This window comes from Rhinolophus sinicus, chromosome 3 (assembly GCF_057876585.1).
Source record: "Rhinolophus sinicus isolate RSI-liver-muscle chromosome 3, RSI-T2T, whole genome shotgun sequence".
NCBI lineage: Eukaryota > Metazoa > Chordata > Mammalia > Chiroptera > Rhinolophidae > Rhinolophus > Rhinolophus sinicus.
In genome coordinates, this window is record NC_142503.1 from 66,186,618 (window position 1) to 66,200,510 (window position 13,893).

At 37.1% G+C, this 13,893-nt stretch overlaps 1 pseudogene; it reads left to right on the forward strand.

The window, feature by feature from the left end:
* Positions 1 to 761: 761 nt before the first annotated feature.
* Positions 762 to 1,970, forward strand: LOC148758505 (heterogeneous nuclear ribonucleoprotein A1-like; annotated as a pseudogene).
* Positions 1,971 to 13,893: the final 11,923 nt, after the last annotated feature.

Below are 13,893 nucleotides of genomic sequence, written 5' to 3' on the forward strand. Positions count from 1 at the left end.
TCTTGTTTTATGTGACAATAAAAACATGGAACATAATATTTTTCTTTACTAACATTTTATTGTTAAAAAGTTTCAAACTCCACCACAAGTTTCCACCAACTTTTGAATATGGTTGAACAGCCTTTGGATTTAGAGAAATAAACACACATCAAATTTCTTTCTATGTATTATCTGTCTGTCTGTCTGTCTGTCTATCTATCATCTATGTATCTTAGTTAAAAATCTGGCTGCCAGCTGGGACAAGTGGGTAGATTATTATTTGAATTGAGTGACGTTGCCAAGGACTGGGTTTAATAAGATACATTTCTCAAGATTGGCAGCAGACAATAGTCTGTCATAAACTAAAATTCTAAAAACATTTAGTGTAAAGAAATACCAAGCTCAGTGGTATGTCCCTGGTGGCAGAGTCCAAGTCCAGTTGATTGGAAAGCTTTGTCTTAGGGGAAACACTACATACTTCAAGCTGTGCAAATAACAGGGGATGTAAACATTACTGGTCAAATGTGAATGCAGGCAGGTCCAGCTGTGTAGATTATAATTAGCAGATTCCTTATATTGCATGTCTTGGAAGAGTTAGTAAGGATCAGATTATCTTAAGTGCTTCCCTTATATAAGAGTCTGTGTTCTCCTTTTCTGTTGGTGGATAACACTCAGTAAACATCATTGAAGTCTCCCTTCCTGCGGTCGTCATGTCTGTCAGTCTCCTAAAGAGCCTGAACAGCTGCAGAAGCCCTTCGCTGGAAGTTTGAGCTTTGAAACAACTGATGAGCCTGAGGAGCCATTCTGAGCAATGGGGAACGCTCCCAGAGTGTGTGGTGATGAGAGACCCAAACACCAGGGGCTCCAGAGGCTTTGGGTTTGTCACCTATGCTGCTGTGGAGGAGGTGGGTGCAGCCATGACGGCAAGGCCACACGAGGTGGGTGGAAGAGTTGTGGGACAAAAGAGGGCTGTCTCGAGAAGATTCTCAAAGACCTGGTGCCCACTTCACTGTGAAAAATATATATTTTTTCCAGTGGTATTAAAGAAGACATTGAAGAACATCGCTTAAGAGATGATTTTGAACTGTATAGGGAAAATTGATGGGATTGAAATCATGACTGACCAAGGCAGTGGCAAGAAGAGAGGCTTTGCTTTTGTAACCTTTGATGACCATGACTCTGTATGCAAGACTGTCATTCAGAAATACCATGCTGTGAATGTCCACAACTGTGACGTAAGGAAAGCCCTATCTAAGCAAGAGATGGCTAGTGCTTCATCCAGCCAAGAGGTTGAAATAGTTCTGGAAACTTCAGTGGTGGTTGAGGTGGCTTTGGTGGCAGTCGTGGTGCAGGATATGGTGGCAGTGGGGAGGGCTATAATGGATTTGGTAACGATGGAAGCAATTTTGGAGGTGGCTGAAGCTACACTGATTTTGACAATTACAACAATCCATCTTCAAAGTTTGGCTCCATGAAAGGAGGAAACTTTGGATCAGAAGCTCCAGACCCGATGGTGGTGGAGGTCAATACTTTGCCAAACCACAAAGCCAAGGTGGCTGTGGCTGTTCCAGCAGCAGCAGTAGCTATGGCGGTGGCAGAAGGTTTTAATTACTGTCAGGAAACAAAGCTTACTTAGCAGGAGAGGAGAGCCAGAGATGTGACAGGGAAGCTACAGGTTACAACAGATTTGTGAGCTCAGCCAAGCACAGTGGTGGCAGGGCCCAGCTGCTACAAAGAAGACATGTTTTAGACAATGCTTATGTGAATGGGCCAAAACCTCGAGAACTGTTATTTGTGACTAATTGTATAACAAGTTATTTTAGTTTCTGTTCTGTGGAAAGTGTAAAGCATTCCAACAAATTTAATGTACATTTTTTTTCTTTTTTTACACCTATGTTGTTGATAGCTAAATGTCATAGACTGATCATGACCCTGAATAAATGTGCCATTTAAAAAAAATGTGCTGTGTAAAGTTAGTCTACTTTGAAGCCATTTTAGTAAATTACCCCAATAGTGTGAAGTTAAAATTCCTTCAGGGTGATGCTAAGTTCCATTTGAAATTTATTTGCAACCTGCTTGGGCTCAGAAGCCATTGTCTTCAGAAATCTACGTTGGTGTAGTTGAATTGACAGTTACTGTGTTGGTGAACTGGAGCTCACCATTAAAAGGGTCACCTAAGCAGAGTCATGGTTATTAATGATTGTTGGCACATCCTATGCAATATATCTAAATTGAATTACAGTACCAGAGAAAATTGTAGATGGAAATGAAGCTTGCATATCATCCATTATCATGTGTAATCAATAAACAATTTAATGTCCTCTTGAAAAAAAATCTATGTCCTGACATACGGCCATTACAGATTCAGTCATTTGTGTTTTTTTCCCAAAAAAAGCTCCATTAAAATGTGAATATATTCTTTGGAGAATATAACATCAACAAACTCATCAGGTATTAAGGATTTTCAGATATCATCTTTCTCCTAGGGGGAGAAGAGTCTTCAAAACATCGATGTTTGTATTGTTTGAAGAGCCTTAAAAAATTGGTGTTCGTGAGAAGGTGCTAAGTGTTGAAATAGAAAAAAAGGAGAGATGACATGTATTGCATATTTCATAATTTTATCTGAGCTTATGCTAAATGCACTGTGTACTTCCAATTCCATATATGCTACATTCTGCTGGTCTCCTTTGAGCATAAGCTCTTTGAGGCAGGTTCACATATTGTACATATTTTGTAAAAGAGTAGCATAGTAATTCAGTAACATTTATTAAAACCTACCATAACTGATGAGCATTCCTCTTATCAGCCTTATTCCTGGACATATGTAAATCTTTGGGAAATGATAATGTGAATTCTGAACATAACACGATAGTGCTTTCTTCAAGAGGCACATGCTTAGAATTGTACATTTTATGTATAAATGGAATAATAACCTAAGACAACAGTTTCTTTAGATACTCTAGCTAAAATAGACTGGCAGACTCTCCTTCCTTCTAACATTTCATTCTGTCTTTGGGAGCATATAACCATCTAGCTAGAGATTATGTTTCCCAGAATTCTTTTGGTCAAGAGTGCTCACATGTCTAAGTTATCACCAGTGGAATGGGATTAGAAGTGATTTTGACAATTTGTGCCTCGTTTGCTTAAAAAAAAAAAAAAAAATTCTGGATTTTCTCTCTTGTTCTCCTTCTTATGAGTAGAAATATTATATGTTTATGACCCAACTTCAACCACACAGACAAAAATAATACCTTAGGGGTGTGGTGGAGCAACAAGATGAAAGGGTTCTATAATCCTGAAGGACCTTGTGGATCAGAGCTAGTTCTAACCTTGAATGTTCCCCTTGGGATTGTTATATGAAAGAAAAATAAATTATATTTTATATAAGCCACTGCTTTTTTTCCTTTGTTAAAGTACCTTAGCCTTTACTGTAACTAATATACCTCATCTTTTATGATTAAAATAAATATTATATGCTATGAAAGAGCTCAATGTTTAGCCTAGACTGTATGGTTAGTAATGCCCTCAGGAACTCAAAGATGTTTTTAAAAAGTTTTGACAGTGATGGACTGGTTTGAATGCTTTCATAAATGCAATCATACAATAGCTTGCAAGTGACCTGATGAATCATATCTAATTCAGGATGTAGACCAAGTGGGAAGGCATCAAATTTCTTCCTGTCAAAATATTCCTTGTTTTTGTTGTTTATTTATTTCTTTAAATGTTAGATTTCTGTACCTGCCTAATAAGTATCTCTTTCATTCACTTATGTCACTTGTGTCCTTACTTTGTTCTAAGTACTAGAGAATGAATGAAATGTTGGTTCTGATTTGAAGGATCTTATGCCCTTGTCTGTTTTGATGAACATCATCTCCCAGCACTCAGAACAGTGCCTAACACGTAGGGTATTTTTTGAATATTTTAAGACTGAATGAATATAATTGATGAGAAAAGATATATACAGAAAAGCTTAGTAATACAAGGCAGTATTGGAGTGGCCTTGAAATAAAAACTATGGGGTTTAGAATAGTGAGACTCAACAGTAGAGTAGACGCTTTGGAGGATGTATGAGCTTTAGGTGGAGCGAATTTATGTTGGTTCCTGGGGACAGGGACAGGTGGTATGCACAAAGTTAAATGCAGTATAGTCTCTGTCTAGTACGTAGAACTTTCTGTGATGATGGAAGAGTTCTATGTCTGCACTATCTGACATGATACCAACTACTTAGTACTTGAAATAAAGCAATAGTGACTGAGGAGCTAAAATTTTAATTTTATGTAATTTCAGTGAATTAAAATGAACATTTAAACAACCACATGTGGCTAATGGCTACCATGTTGAGAGCACAGGTATAGATTTTTCAAGTATAGGGTGAATAAACAAAGATTTAGGTATAAGAATGAATCAGGCAAGTTTTTGGCTTACCAAGTACCTGAACTAACTAACGTGCCTAAAGTGGGAATACTGAAGTATAAAATTTAAAGTAAGACTATGAAAAGGTATATGTATTCAAGTTCCACCTGGAAACTGCTAAATTCACATTGGATTTGCCATAGTAATGCTTTAATTGTATACACACACACACACTCACACACTCACACACACACAGCCTTGAAATGAAAGCTGTTTATTGAAGGATATTGAGAAAAACTGAAGGAGGTGGTCAAGATTTTTTAACTGCAGTCTGTGTTGTCTCCCTTTTAAATCCAAGTTACTAGCTTTGTAAAAAAAATATAATTCTGAGATTGTGTGCATCAAGACATTTAAATTCCAGTTGCAGGAGTTTTCCTAAAATTATTTCTTCCATGAAAAGCCATGACATACTAGCTTTCAGCATTTTTCTTTTACTCTAAATATTTTTCAGGAAATTATGACATGTGAAAATAGGACCTAGAATGTTTTCCCTAAATCCAATTTATTTGAAAGTTATACGTTATTTGTGCCAACTTGCTTAAAGAAATGGTTTTATCCACAATAAGTGCATGCAGTTAAAATTTAATGAGTACAATTTTTGAAATATAGTATGTTCAGTTTTGTACATTTATGTGAGAAAGAACTGGATAAGAAGGGGAGTTGGAGATGAAAGGAAAGATGAGGAAAAAAACAGGACAGAGGATATATTTACTGATTCTATGATGGAATATTTACTTATATTGAATGTTTCAGTTTAATTTCTCTATTCTCTAGATATATTCAAATGAAATGGAACAGCAGCAAGACCTCTTTCTAAACTGAGGCATATCAGAATGTGATAAATCTCTCTCCTATTCAAGTGAAAGGGAACAACAGCAAGACCGCTCTGTAAACTGAGAAGTATCAGAATGTGATAAATCTCTCTCCTCGCTGTCATGGTGTACTGCATAGCATAAGCAACATAGCCTCTGTGATGTGGGAAAATAGAAGTGGATGGAAAATAGAGAGAATATTTTTTCTTACAGATATCGAGGTCGTTTTTGGAGCTATAAAGACAGAAATGTTTCTGGGAGATATTCTGCTCACTCCCAGAGAGCTTTTATCAATCTACTGTAAAAAGCCAATTTCTACTTTCATATGTGTAGAACTCCTATTGAGGTCACAGGTAAAGGACACACCTGGCTCAAAAAGGGATGTCTTAACTTGAATTTTCTAAAATAAATTCCAGCAGGAAAAAAACCTCAATATGAAATATTAAGCCCTGAAGATTCATTCCACACACAATGATATCTCCGTAAAGTTTCTTTCCTTTGCAGGAAACTTGATCCACTCTATTTGTTTTGGATTGCTGTGTCCATCTACCTCACTTCCAAAGATTACCTTTATCCACCTACTCAGCAGGTTAAGAGAAAATATAGACAAGAAAAGCTCTGACAGAAAAAGCAGAGAACCATACAATTTCACTGATATGTGGTATATAAACCCAAAACAACAAAAGAACAAGACAAACAAATGAGAAACAAAAACTCATAGACACAGACAATAGTTTAGTGGTTACCAGAGGGTAAGGGGGCTGGAGGGTGGGAGATGAGGGTAAGGGGGTCAAATATATGGTGATGGAAGGAGAACTGACTCTGGGTGGTGAACACACAATGGGATTTACAGATGATGTAAAACAGAATTGTACACCTGAAATCTATGTAATTTTACTAACAATTGTCACCCCAATAAATTAAAAAAAAGAAAAAAAAAGAAAAGCTCTAACACAAAAGCTGATAGAAACTTGAATTTTTAATTTACTTTACTATTTGTTTTACTATTAAATAGTAACAGTTGAGTAGTTTGGGGCAAGCTACATTAAACTCTTTGATATTCAGATTTAACAGCTCTAGATTGGGCATAATGATCCCTGTCAATTGTTTGTGAAAGAATTCAATAGAGATTTTTGTGTTGCTGTTTTTAAATTGAAAACATATGTAGTTTAGACACAGTCTCTAGACTAGCTTCTATGTCCTTCTGTTTGCAATTTTGCTTTCACTTATATTAGAGCAGCTACTGGGTGCTTACTGGGTTAGGGTATTCTACACGTCTCAATGTAAAGAGTTTTGTGATTGAAGAAAAGTCAGTTTCCTTAGAATATTGGAAAAAATATTTTTGATTTTTTGAGTAATTTTATGTCATTGAAACACATTTCTCAATATTTAATTGATTTCTTATGTAGAAATGTATGCCTCTTCCCCACCATGCTGGAATATTTATATTTCTTTAGAATATAAATAATTTAATCCTATGGCTCCAGAAGTCTTAGTAACCTTTTCCTTAGCAGGTAGTCCATATCTGACCTGTGGGGCCATCTGTTCCAAAATCTAGACCTGTAGAAGGGCTGTGGATATCATCACGACAATTTTATGTTGCGGTAATTGAATTATTCTCTCCTGGGGAGAGTAATGACTCCTTACTCTAAGCTTTCTGAAAAGTCTGCTGGGACTATATATCAAGGCTGGAAGCAGAGGGGCTTCTGTGTATTTCTTATGAAGTCTGGGACTACAGCATTATGTGCAGAATCAAGAGTCTACCTGAAAGACGGACTAGGCATGTGATTTGTGGCTGTGATGATTTATCTTTCATTTTCTAAGCACAAGTTGGACTTAATTGGGTCTAAAGTACATCTCGCCATAATCTCACTCCACTAGTCATCTTCCACTAACAAGGTACCACAGACAATGGCTCTTTTCCTCTGTTAGCTAAGGGGTCCTTTTGTCAGTGAGGGTAAGTGTGTGTATATGTGAGTTTGCACCTTCTCTCTTCATTTAACTAGCTGTCTTTCTCTCCATTGATCTATCTATCTCATATAACCTTCCAAAGCCCAGATTACTCAAAATTTTGAACAATTTGAAACAAGCTGAAACTTCTTATCTTTTCTTCTCCCCAAGTTTCTTGGCTAACATTTGATTTCTTACCTGTATTGTTAAAAGGGAATAAAACTATTCAAAGTCACTTTAAGAACTAGGACAGGCTATTGTTTTTCATATATATTTAATTTTTTCAAAATGGAACATCAAAGAGAAAATAGTATAATGAACCTATATCTAGCTTTAAAAATTATCAAAACTTTTGTTAAATGTTTTATCCTTTTTTTTATCTTGTTGGTCTATTTTAAAGCAAATCTGAAATATCATATCATTCTACATATAAATACATTGACAGACATATCTTTTTTTGAATTTATTTTTTTTAATTAAAAAAATTTCAATTACAGTTGACATTCAATATTAGTTTCAGGTGTACAACATAGTAGTTAGACACTTAGATAACTTATGAAGTGATCTCCCTGTAAGTCGACTACCCACCTAACACCATACATAGTTATTACCATATTATTGACTATATTCTCTATGCTGTACTTTATATCCCCATATTGACATACATTTATAATCTGTGAAGAGAAATTTAAAATGTAACTATTATTCAGTAATGATTTCTAATAAATTTGACAATTATTCCTTTATATCATCTATACCTAGTCCTTATTTAAGGTTTTCTGATTATCTCAGTGACGTCATTTTGCTGTTGGTTTATTCAAATCAGGATCAAACAAGATCTGTAGTTATGTTTAGTAATTATGTCTCTAAAATCTCTTATTCTACTAAAGCACTCTCTCGTGCACCACTTGTTTCACACGACCGGGAAGGGGGAGGGCTCAACAAGAAACAATGGCCTCCACTAGCTCCCCTGGCCAGGAGAAAGCCGCCTCACCAGCCCCCATCCCAAGCCAGACAACTCAATTCCCCATCATATGTCCCTGCTGCCTTTTCAGCTACTGCCCAGTGCTGGAGCTCAGAGTGAGTGATTCCACTGGTGGGTAAGTCCGGCGCAGTCCTTTGAGAGGAGCACCTGGGAGGGCAGCTGTACTCAGTGTCACTCAGTCACAATTTCCGCTGTTTTTCACAACCAGAAATGATGGGGATTTCTCTCCCCAGCTCTGGAAACCTGGGCTGAGGTGGGGCTGGGATCTCCCACCTTTCTAGGGGATGAGGAGGGACCCCCACAGATGAGATAGCCCTCCTGATCTTTGATGGTCACATGCGGGTGTAGGACCAGCCTGTTCTGTGTCTCTGACCTTCCTACCACTCTGGAGGTTGGCTTCTTCTGCACGTCCTTAGTTGAAAGTCTTTAGTTCAGCTTGCTTTTAAGCGATTCTCAATCATGGTTGTTTTGTAGATTCATTGTAATTTTGACGTGGTTGTGAGAGAAGGTCAGTACGGCATTTACCCACTGTGCCATGTTGGTTCCTCAGGACACATCACTTTTAAAAGAGATTTAATTAACTAATACTCTAACACATTTTATTTTTATTTTTGGTTAACAAGGACTTTGGATATATTTCAGAATTATCTTACCTTCCAAGTATCTTTTCATTGTGTTTATTCGCTGTTCTGTTTATATGTATTGAATTATGAGAGGGGCCAAAATTACCTGCATTCTTAACAGAGATTGAAATACATTTTATTTACTGAAAAAAGAGATATTGTATTTATCTATAGTGAAGGAAAACACCTTTAAAATGGCTAGACTACAAATGAAGCTACTCAAAGAGGAAAAATCTGGAGAAAATAGAAAAATGATAAATGTTATGGAAATATAAATATTTTATTGTTTTTAATTGTTATCTCTTTATTTTGCTAGAAGATGAAAAACTATTCTGAATGAAAGTACTTTATTTTATTTATCAGTATTTTGTGTCTACTGATAAGAGTTTTGTTCTCGTTTGTACCCAGAGCACAAAATTTAATAATAAAGCATAACAACACTAATTATTTGTACATAGCTTGACGTACTTCTTAAGGGTTTGCAAATGTGTGGGGATAGATATTGGTAGGGAGGAGAATGACTAAGGAAACATTTTATGTTGCTTGGACTGTGCATCTGTTTGAATTAATTTATGAACAGGAATTTCAGTTACTATGCAAGTTCTTGCTTTTGACCTTTCAAATCCACTGTCTACCCTTCTCTACAAAGCACTGTGCCCTGAGAGGTTCAATTAGATGGATTTCATTGATGGGGTTTCTTGTTTTCTGGCTTCTGTTTGGGTTAGGAAAGTGAGAGCACTTGCGTAGGAAAGAGGGAGAGAGGGAAATTTTATCCCTCCAGTTTCTACCCTGTGACATTATACCACAGACTGGGTATATCCTTTGCCCTAAAGTCACAGCTACTTTCAAGTAACCCTCCTTCTCCCTCAGTCTCTCTTTCCTTTTGTCTCTTTGTGTCTGTCTGTCTGTCTGTCTGTCTGTCTGTCCCCCTCTCGCTCTGGATTCTGGCAGGCACTCCTCCTATCCCTTGTTGCTTCAAGCTTGGAGATGATAACATGTCTCACTGTTACTGGCTCCAGGATACTGTCCTACCCTTTGTGGCTTCCTTACACCCTGTCCACACCTTTGTGGACAAATCTACTTATGAAATTCTCCTCACATAACACATTTGAGGCTTCATTATTTTGAGGCCAGAATCTGTCTACAGTATTTGGAACGAGGGGTAGGAGAGTTACTGGGAGCGAATTGCTCACACAGTTCAAGAGAACTTTCTTGCTAGGGGGCAGGGGGCATGGATAATTACTGGCATGCAGTGGCAACATGATCATTTCAATATCACTAGTAGGGGCACAGGATTAGGTGCCTGTGGAAGGCAAAACATTGAGAGATCAATTGTAACATTGCTGCTTTGGTGACAATAGTAATTACAAAAGTTGTAGTCCTTGAGCATGTATATACAGGGGAATGGAGAACTCTAAAGCTCAGGATATGCATAGAAAAAGCAAAGCCTCAAAGGCTATTAGAAGTGCTTGTTGTGTCTCAGGGCAGATACAACTGAGGTCAAAGAAAAGTGTACAGAAATTTAGCCCTAATTAAACATTCAATATTGTCAGGTCTGTTATGCTAAATGAAGTAAGAACAATAAAGGGAAAACCTTGGGACACTGAAATATGGGAAAGACTCATTTAGGCAGACATAGACAAGGTGGAAAATTTTGAGCACCCAAATCCCCTTGAACTTCTTGCATTCGTAGAGGCAGAATCTCTTCTTTATCTGAAAGAACCGGCCTTACCTCGTCGAAAAGATTTTTGATGACACTATCTGTTGCCTCATGAGGAGATGCTCAATAACATAGGACTTCCTCTCACCAAGGTTGACCCACCCAACAAATACTACTGCTGTGTAGCCATTCTGGACCACCCTCTAGGGTACAAGCCAGATACCTACTGGGAAGATTGATTATACTGGATCACTTTCACCACAGAGGGGAGGGGATACTTTGTCCATAATATGGGTATGGATTTGCATTTCTTCCCCAATGTGCTTCTGCTAGCATCACTATTAGTGCATTTTCAGGATGCCTTAGCCATTACCTTGGTGTCTTTCATGACATTGCTGCCAATCAGAGGACTCATTTGACAAGAGAGGAAGTGTAGCAATGGGCTACTTCCCACAGAATTAACTGGTTTTATCATGTGTCCCATCACACAGAAGCAGCTGGCTTATACAGTGGTGGAATGACTTGCTGAAGTTCAGTTACAATTCCAGTTGGTAAGTAATAAAGCCCAGAAACAAGGAGTCCTGCAATACAGCTGTATTCCTTATGATTATCCTATACCTCATCTTTATCAAACTCTCTTTCACTAATCCAAACTGAGCATGGCGTCTGTTTCTTGCCAGGTCCCGACTGATAATATTACATATCAAATTGGTCCCTTTTTACTCTTATTTTCTGCTCTTGTGCACAGCCTGATTTGTAACTGGTCAGTTCAAGTCAGGGTGCATTTCTTGGGACTGATGGAGCTAAACAGAGAAAAGCATAATTGTGGAAGTTTGGGCTCTTTAGCTGTAGAACAATGCTGGTAATCAGGAAGACTTTTTTAGGAGAGCCCAAAATTTCATCTAAGAAGTTGAGCTTAATTGAAAAAAGGAGCAAATTGTTCCAAAGTGTTGTATCTTTATTATTTTGGTATCAGGCATATTTTTTTTTTTTTCAACTAAATTGAGATGGATTAGAACTATGGGTGTGTGGATCAGTGGGTTAGAGAAAATAAAAGAAATTTGCGACTCTACAACTCTTGATCCTTATCGCAGAGACAGGGTGAAGTAGCCTCCCTGAGCTCAGTTTTGTATGGTTCCTCGCTAAATCCCTGTTTTGTTTGTCCAAGCTGAAGTTATATTGGATGGGGTTACAAATGCCTGGGTCCCAAATAGCAACTGTCATGTGGGAATCATGCAACTTTTCTTCTGCTGGTGGTGGTGGTGGGGAGTTGAGTTGTGTTGGTGGTACAAATTTGTGAGGCTAAATAACTTAGGCTTGAAGTTTTATTGAAGATTCACTTAAAATAAAAAATAACAACTTTCTGAAGTCATTGCTGGATCATACTTTCTAGCCCAATAGTCTACAACCCGACAATTTTGTTGAATTTTATTTCCTTTTCTTAATGGGTGCACTTATTTTTCTGGTTCTGTCCCTTTTGTTAGAGCTCAGAACACTTAATAGTATTTCATAATCCTGAAAATTATAATTTTGAAAATCTATGTGATCATTTCTGATGGTCCTACAAACTTTATACTTTTCTGACATATAGGTAGAATTGGGCCGGCTCTCTTAATAGCTGCCCTTTTACATTTATAAACTTCAAATGCCTGACCACTAATGGTGAAAGCCTGGAGGTAGGTATTAAAGGATAAACTGTACTTATAGCTCTGGACAGAGACCAACACATTCATTGTGCATTCCAACAGAAATTTGCAGCTTAGAAACCATACACTTTCCTGCTCATATTTTACCAGAGGCTGTTCTCCTTGTAGCTCATATGTTAGGGATTTGTGTAAGTCATTGACCTCTAACTTTAATGTATTATTTTGGGCTCTGACAGTGGGTGAACAATCTATGTCCTAGCAAGCTCCTGTGGCCACCCATGAGACTCCATATGTACTGCGTTTCCCCGAAAATAAGACCTAGCTGCACAATCAGCTCTAATGAGTCTTTTGGAGCAAAAATTAATACAAGACCCGGTCTTATTTTATGATAATATAGGACTGGGTCTTTAATATAATATAATATAATATAATATAATATAATATAATATAATATAATATAATATAATATAATATAATATAATATACCGGGTCTTATATTAATTTTTGTTCCAAAAGACACATTACAGCTGATTGTCCGGCTAGGTCTTATTTTCGGGGAAACACGGTAGTCCCGTGGGGCCAGTTGTGTCTTTTCACAGAGACACTGTGCTCTTATCCCTTTCTCCCTTTAGCCTGAAATATCCTTCTCTGTTTCTGCCTTCATTTTGCACGTCCCATCCCATGGAAAGCATTCTGCAGTGGCTCAAGTCTGTTCGTCCAGTATACCATCTCCTGTCTATTTTGCAGTTGACTATTTACTCCACTAAACTATACACCCCTTGAGAAAAGAAACTGTAATTACTTATTTTGTGTTCCTAGCATAGTTTAATGGTTATGAATATGGCCTTTGCTGTCTGTGAGAATGGGTTCAAAAAGTTCCAATTTACCATTCATAACATACATGACCCTGGATGAGCTATTTATTCTTTTTGAGCCTTAGTTTCTTCATTTAAAAAAAAAACAATAGGAAAAATAGTGTTACCTAATATAAATATTTTGAGGATGAGGTTATATGTAGACAAAGTATTTAAGTCAGAGCCTGGAGTCTATTACGTGCGCTATAATTATTGTAGCATATACCCAACAGATGTAGAATAAATATTTCATTTCCATTACATACCTATTGCATTCAGATACTTAACTAAACTGGAACTATGTAATTGTCTTGAATCATTGACCCACAGGAAAAAGTGTTAATCCTGAAGCAAGTAAAAACTAAGGGCAATGAGTAAGATCTGACACTTAGTTTTGGTTGCCATGCCATTGCAAACATTACTACTCACTCGCATATCATCATATTTGAATTTGTTACAATATTGATATAAAATTGCTTTCAAAATATTGAAATTGAGAGTTGTTGCAACATTTAACCTGCCCTGATTAATGATATTGCTGAGAGAATAAAGTCCAAGCTCATTTGTGTGGCACAAAGGGTTTTTCATGGTCTTTTCTGTCTTCCTGTCTTACCCTAGCTCTCTGTAAATTCCATACCACATTTTTGAGCTCCTGTCATATGCAATTTATTGCAAACACCCTCATCCAATAGTTTCCAGTCCTCCCAGTTTACATATAAAACACTTAATCTTCTTTCAAGATCCAGATCAAAAGTTATTTCTGCTGATAAGAAATTTCTAATAATCTAGTATATCATTTACCACTTTATTTTTTGTGTTCCCACCATACCCTGTATATTTCATGGTACATTTCTTCACATGGATGTGTCTCCCTGCTAGACTGTAAACCACACGAAGGCAGACACTGTAGATAGTAGGTGCTTACTATATCTAAGCAAAGGAACAAGTGACATAGTATTCTAATCATATTT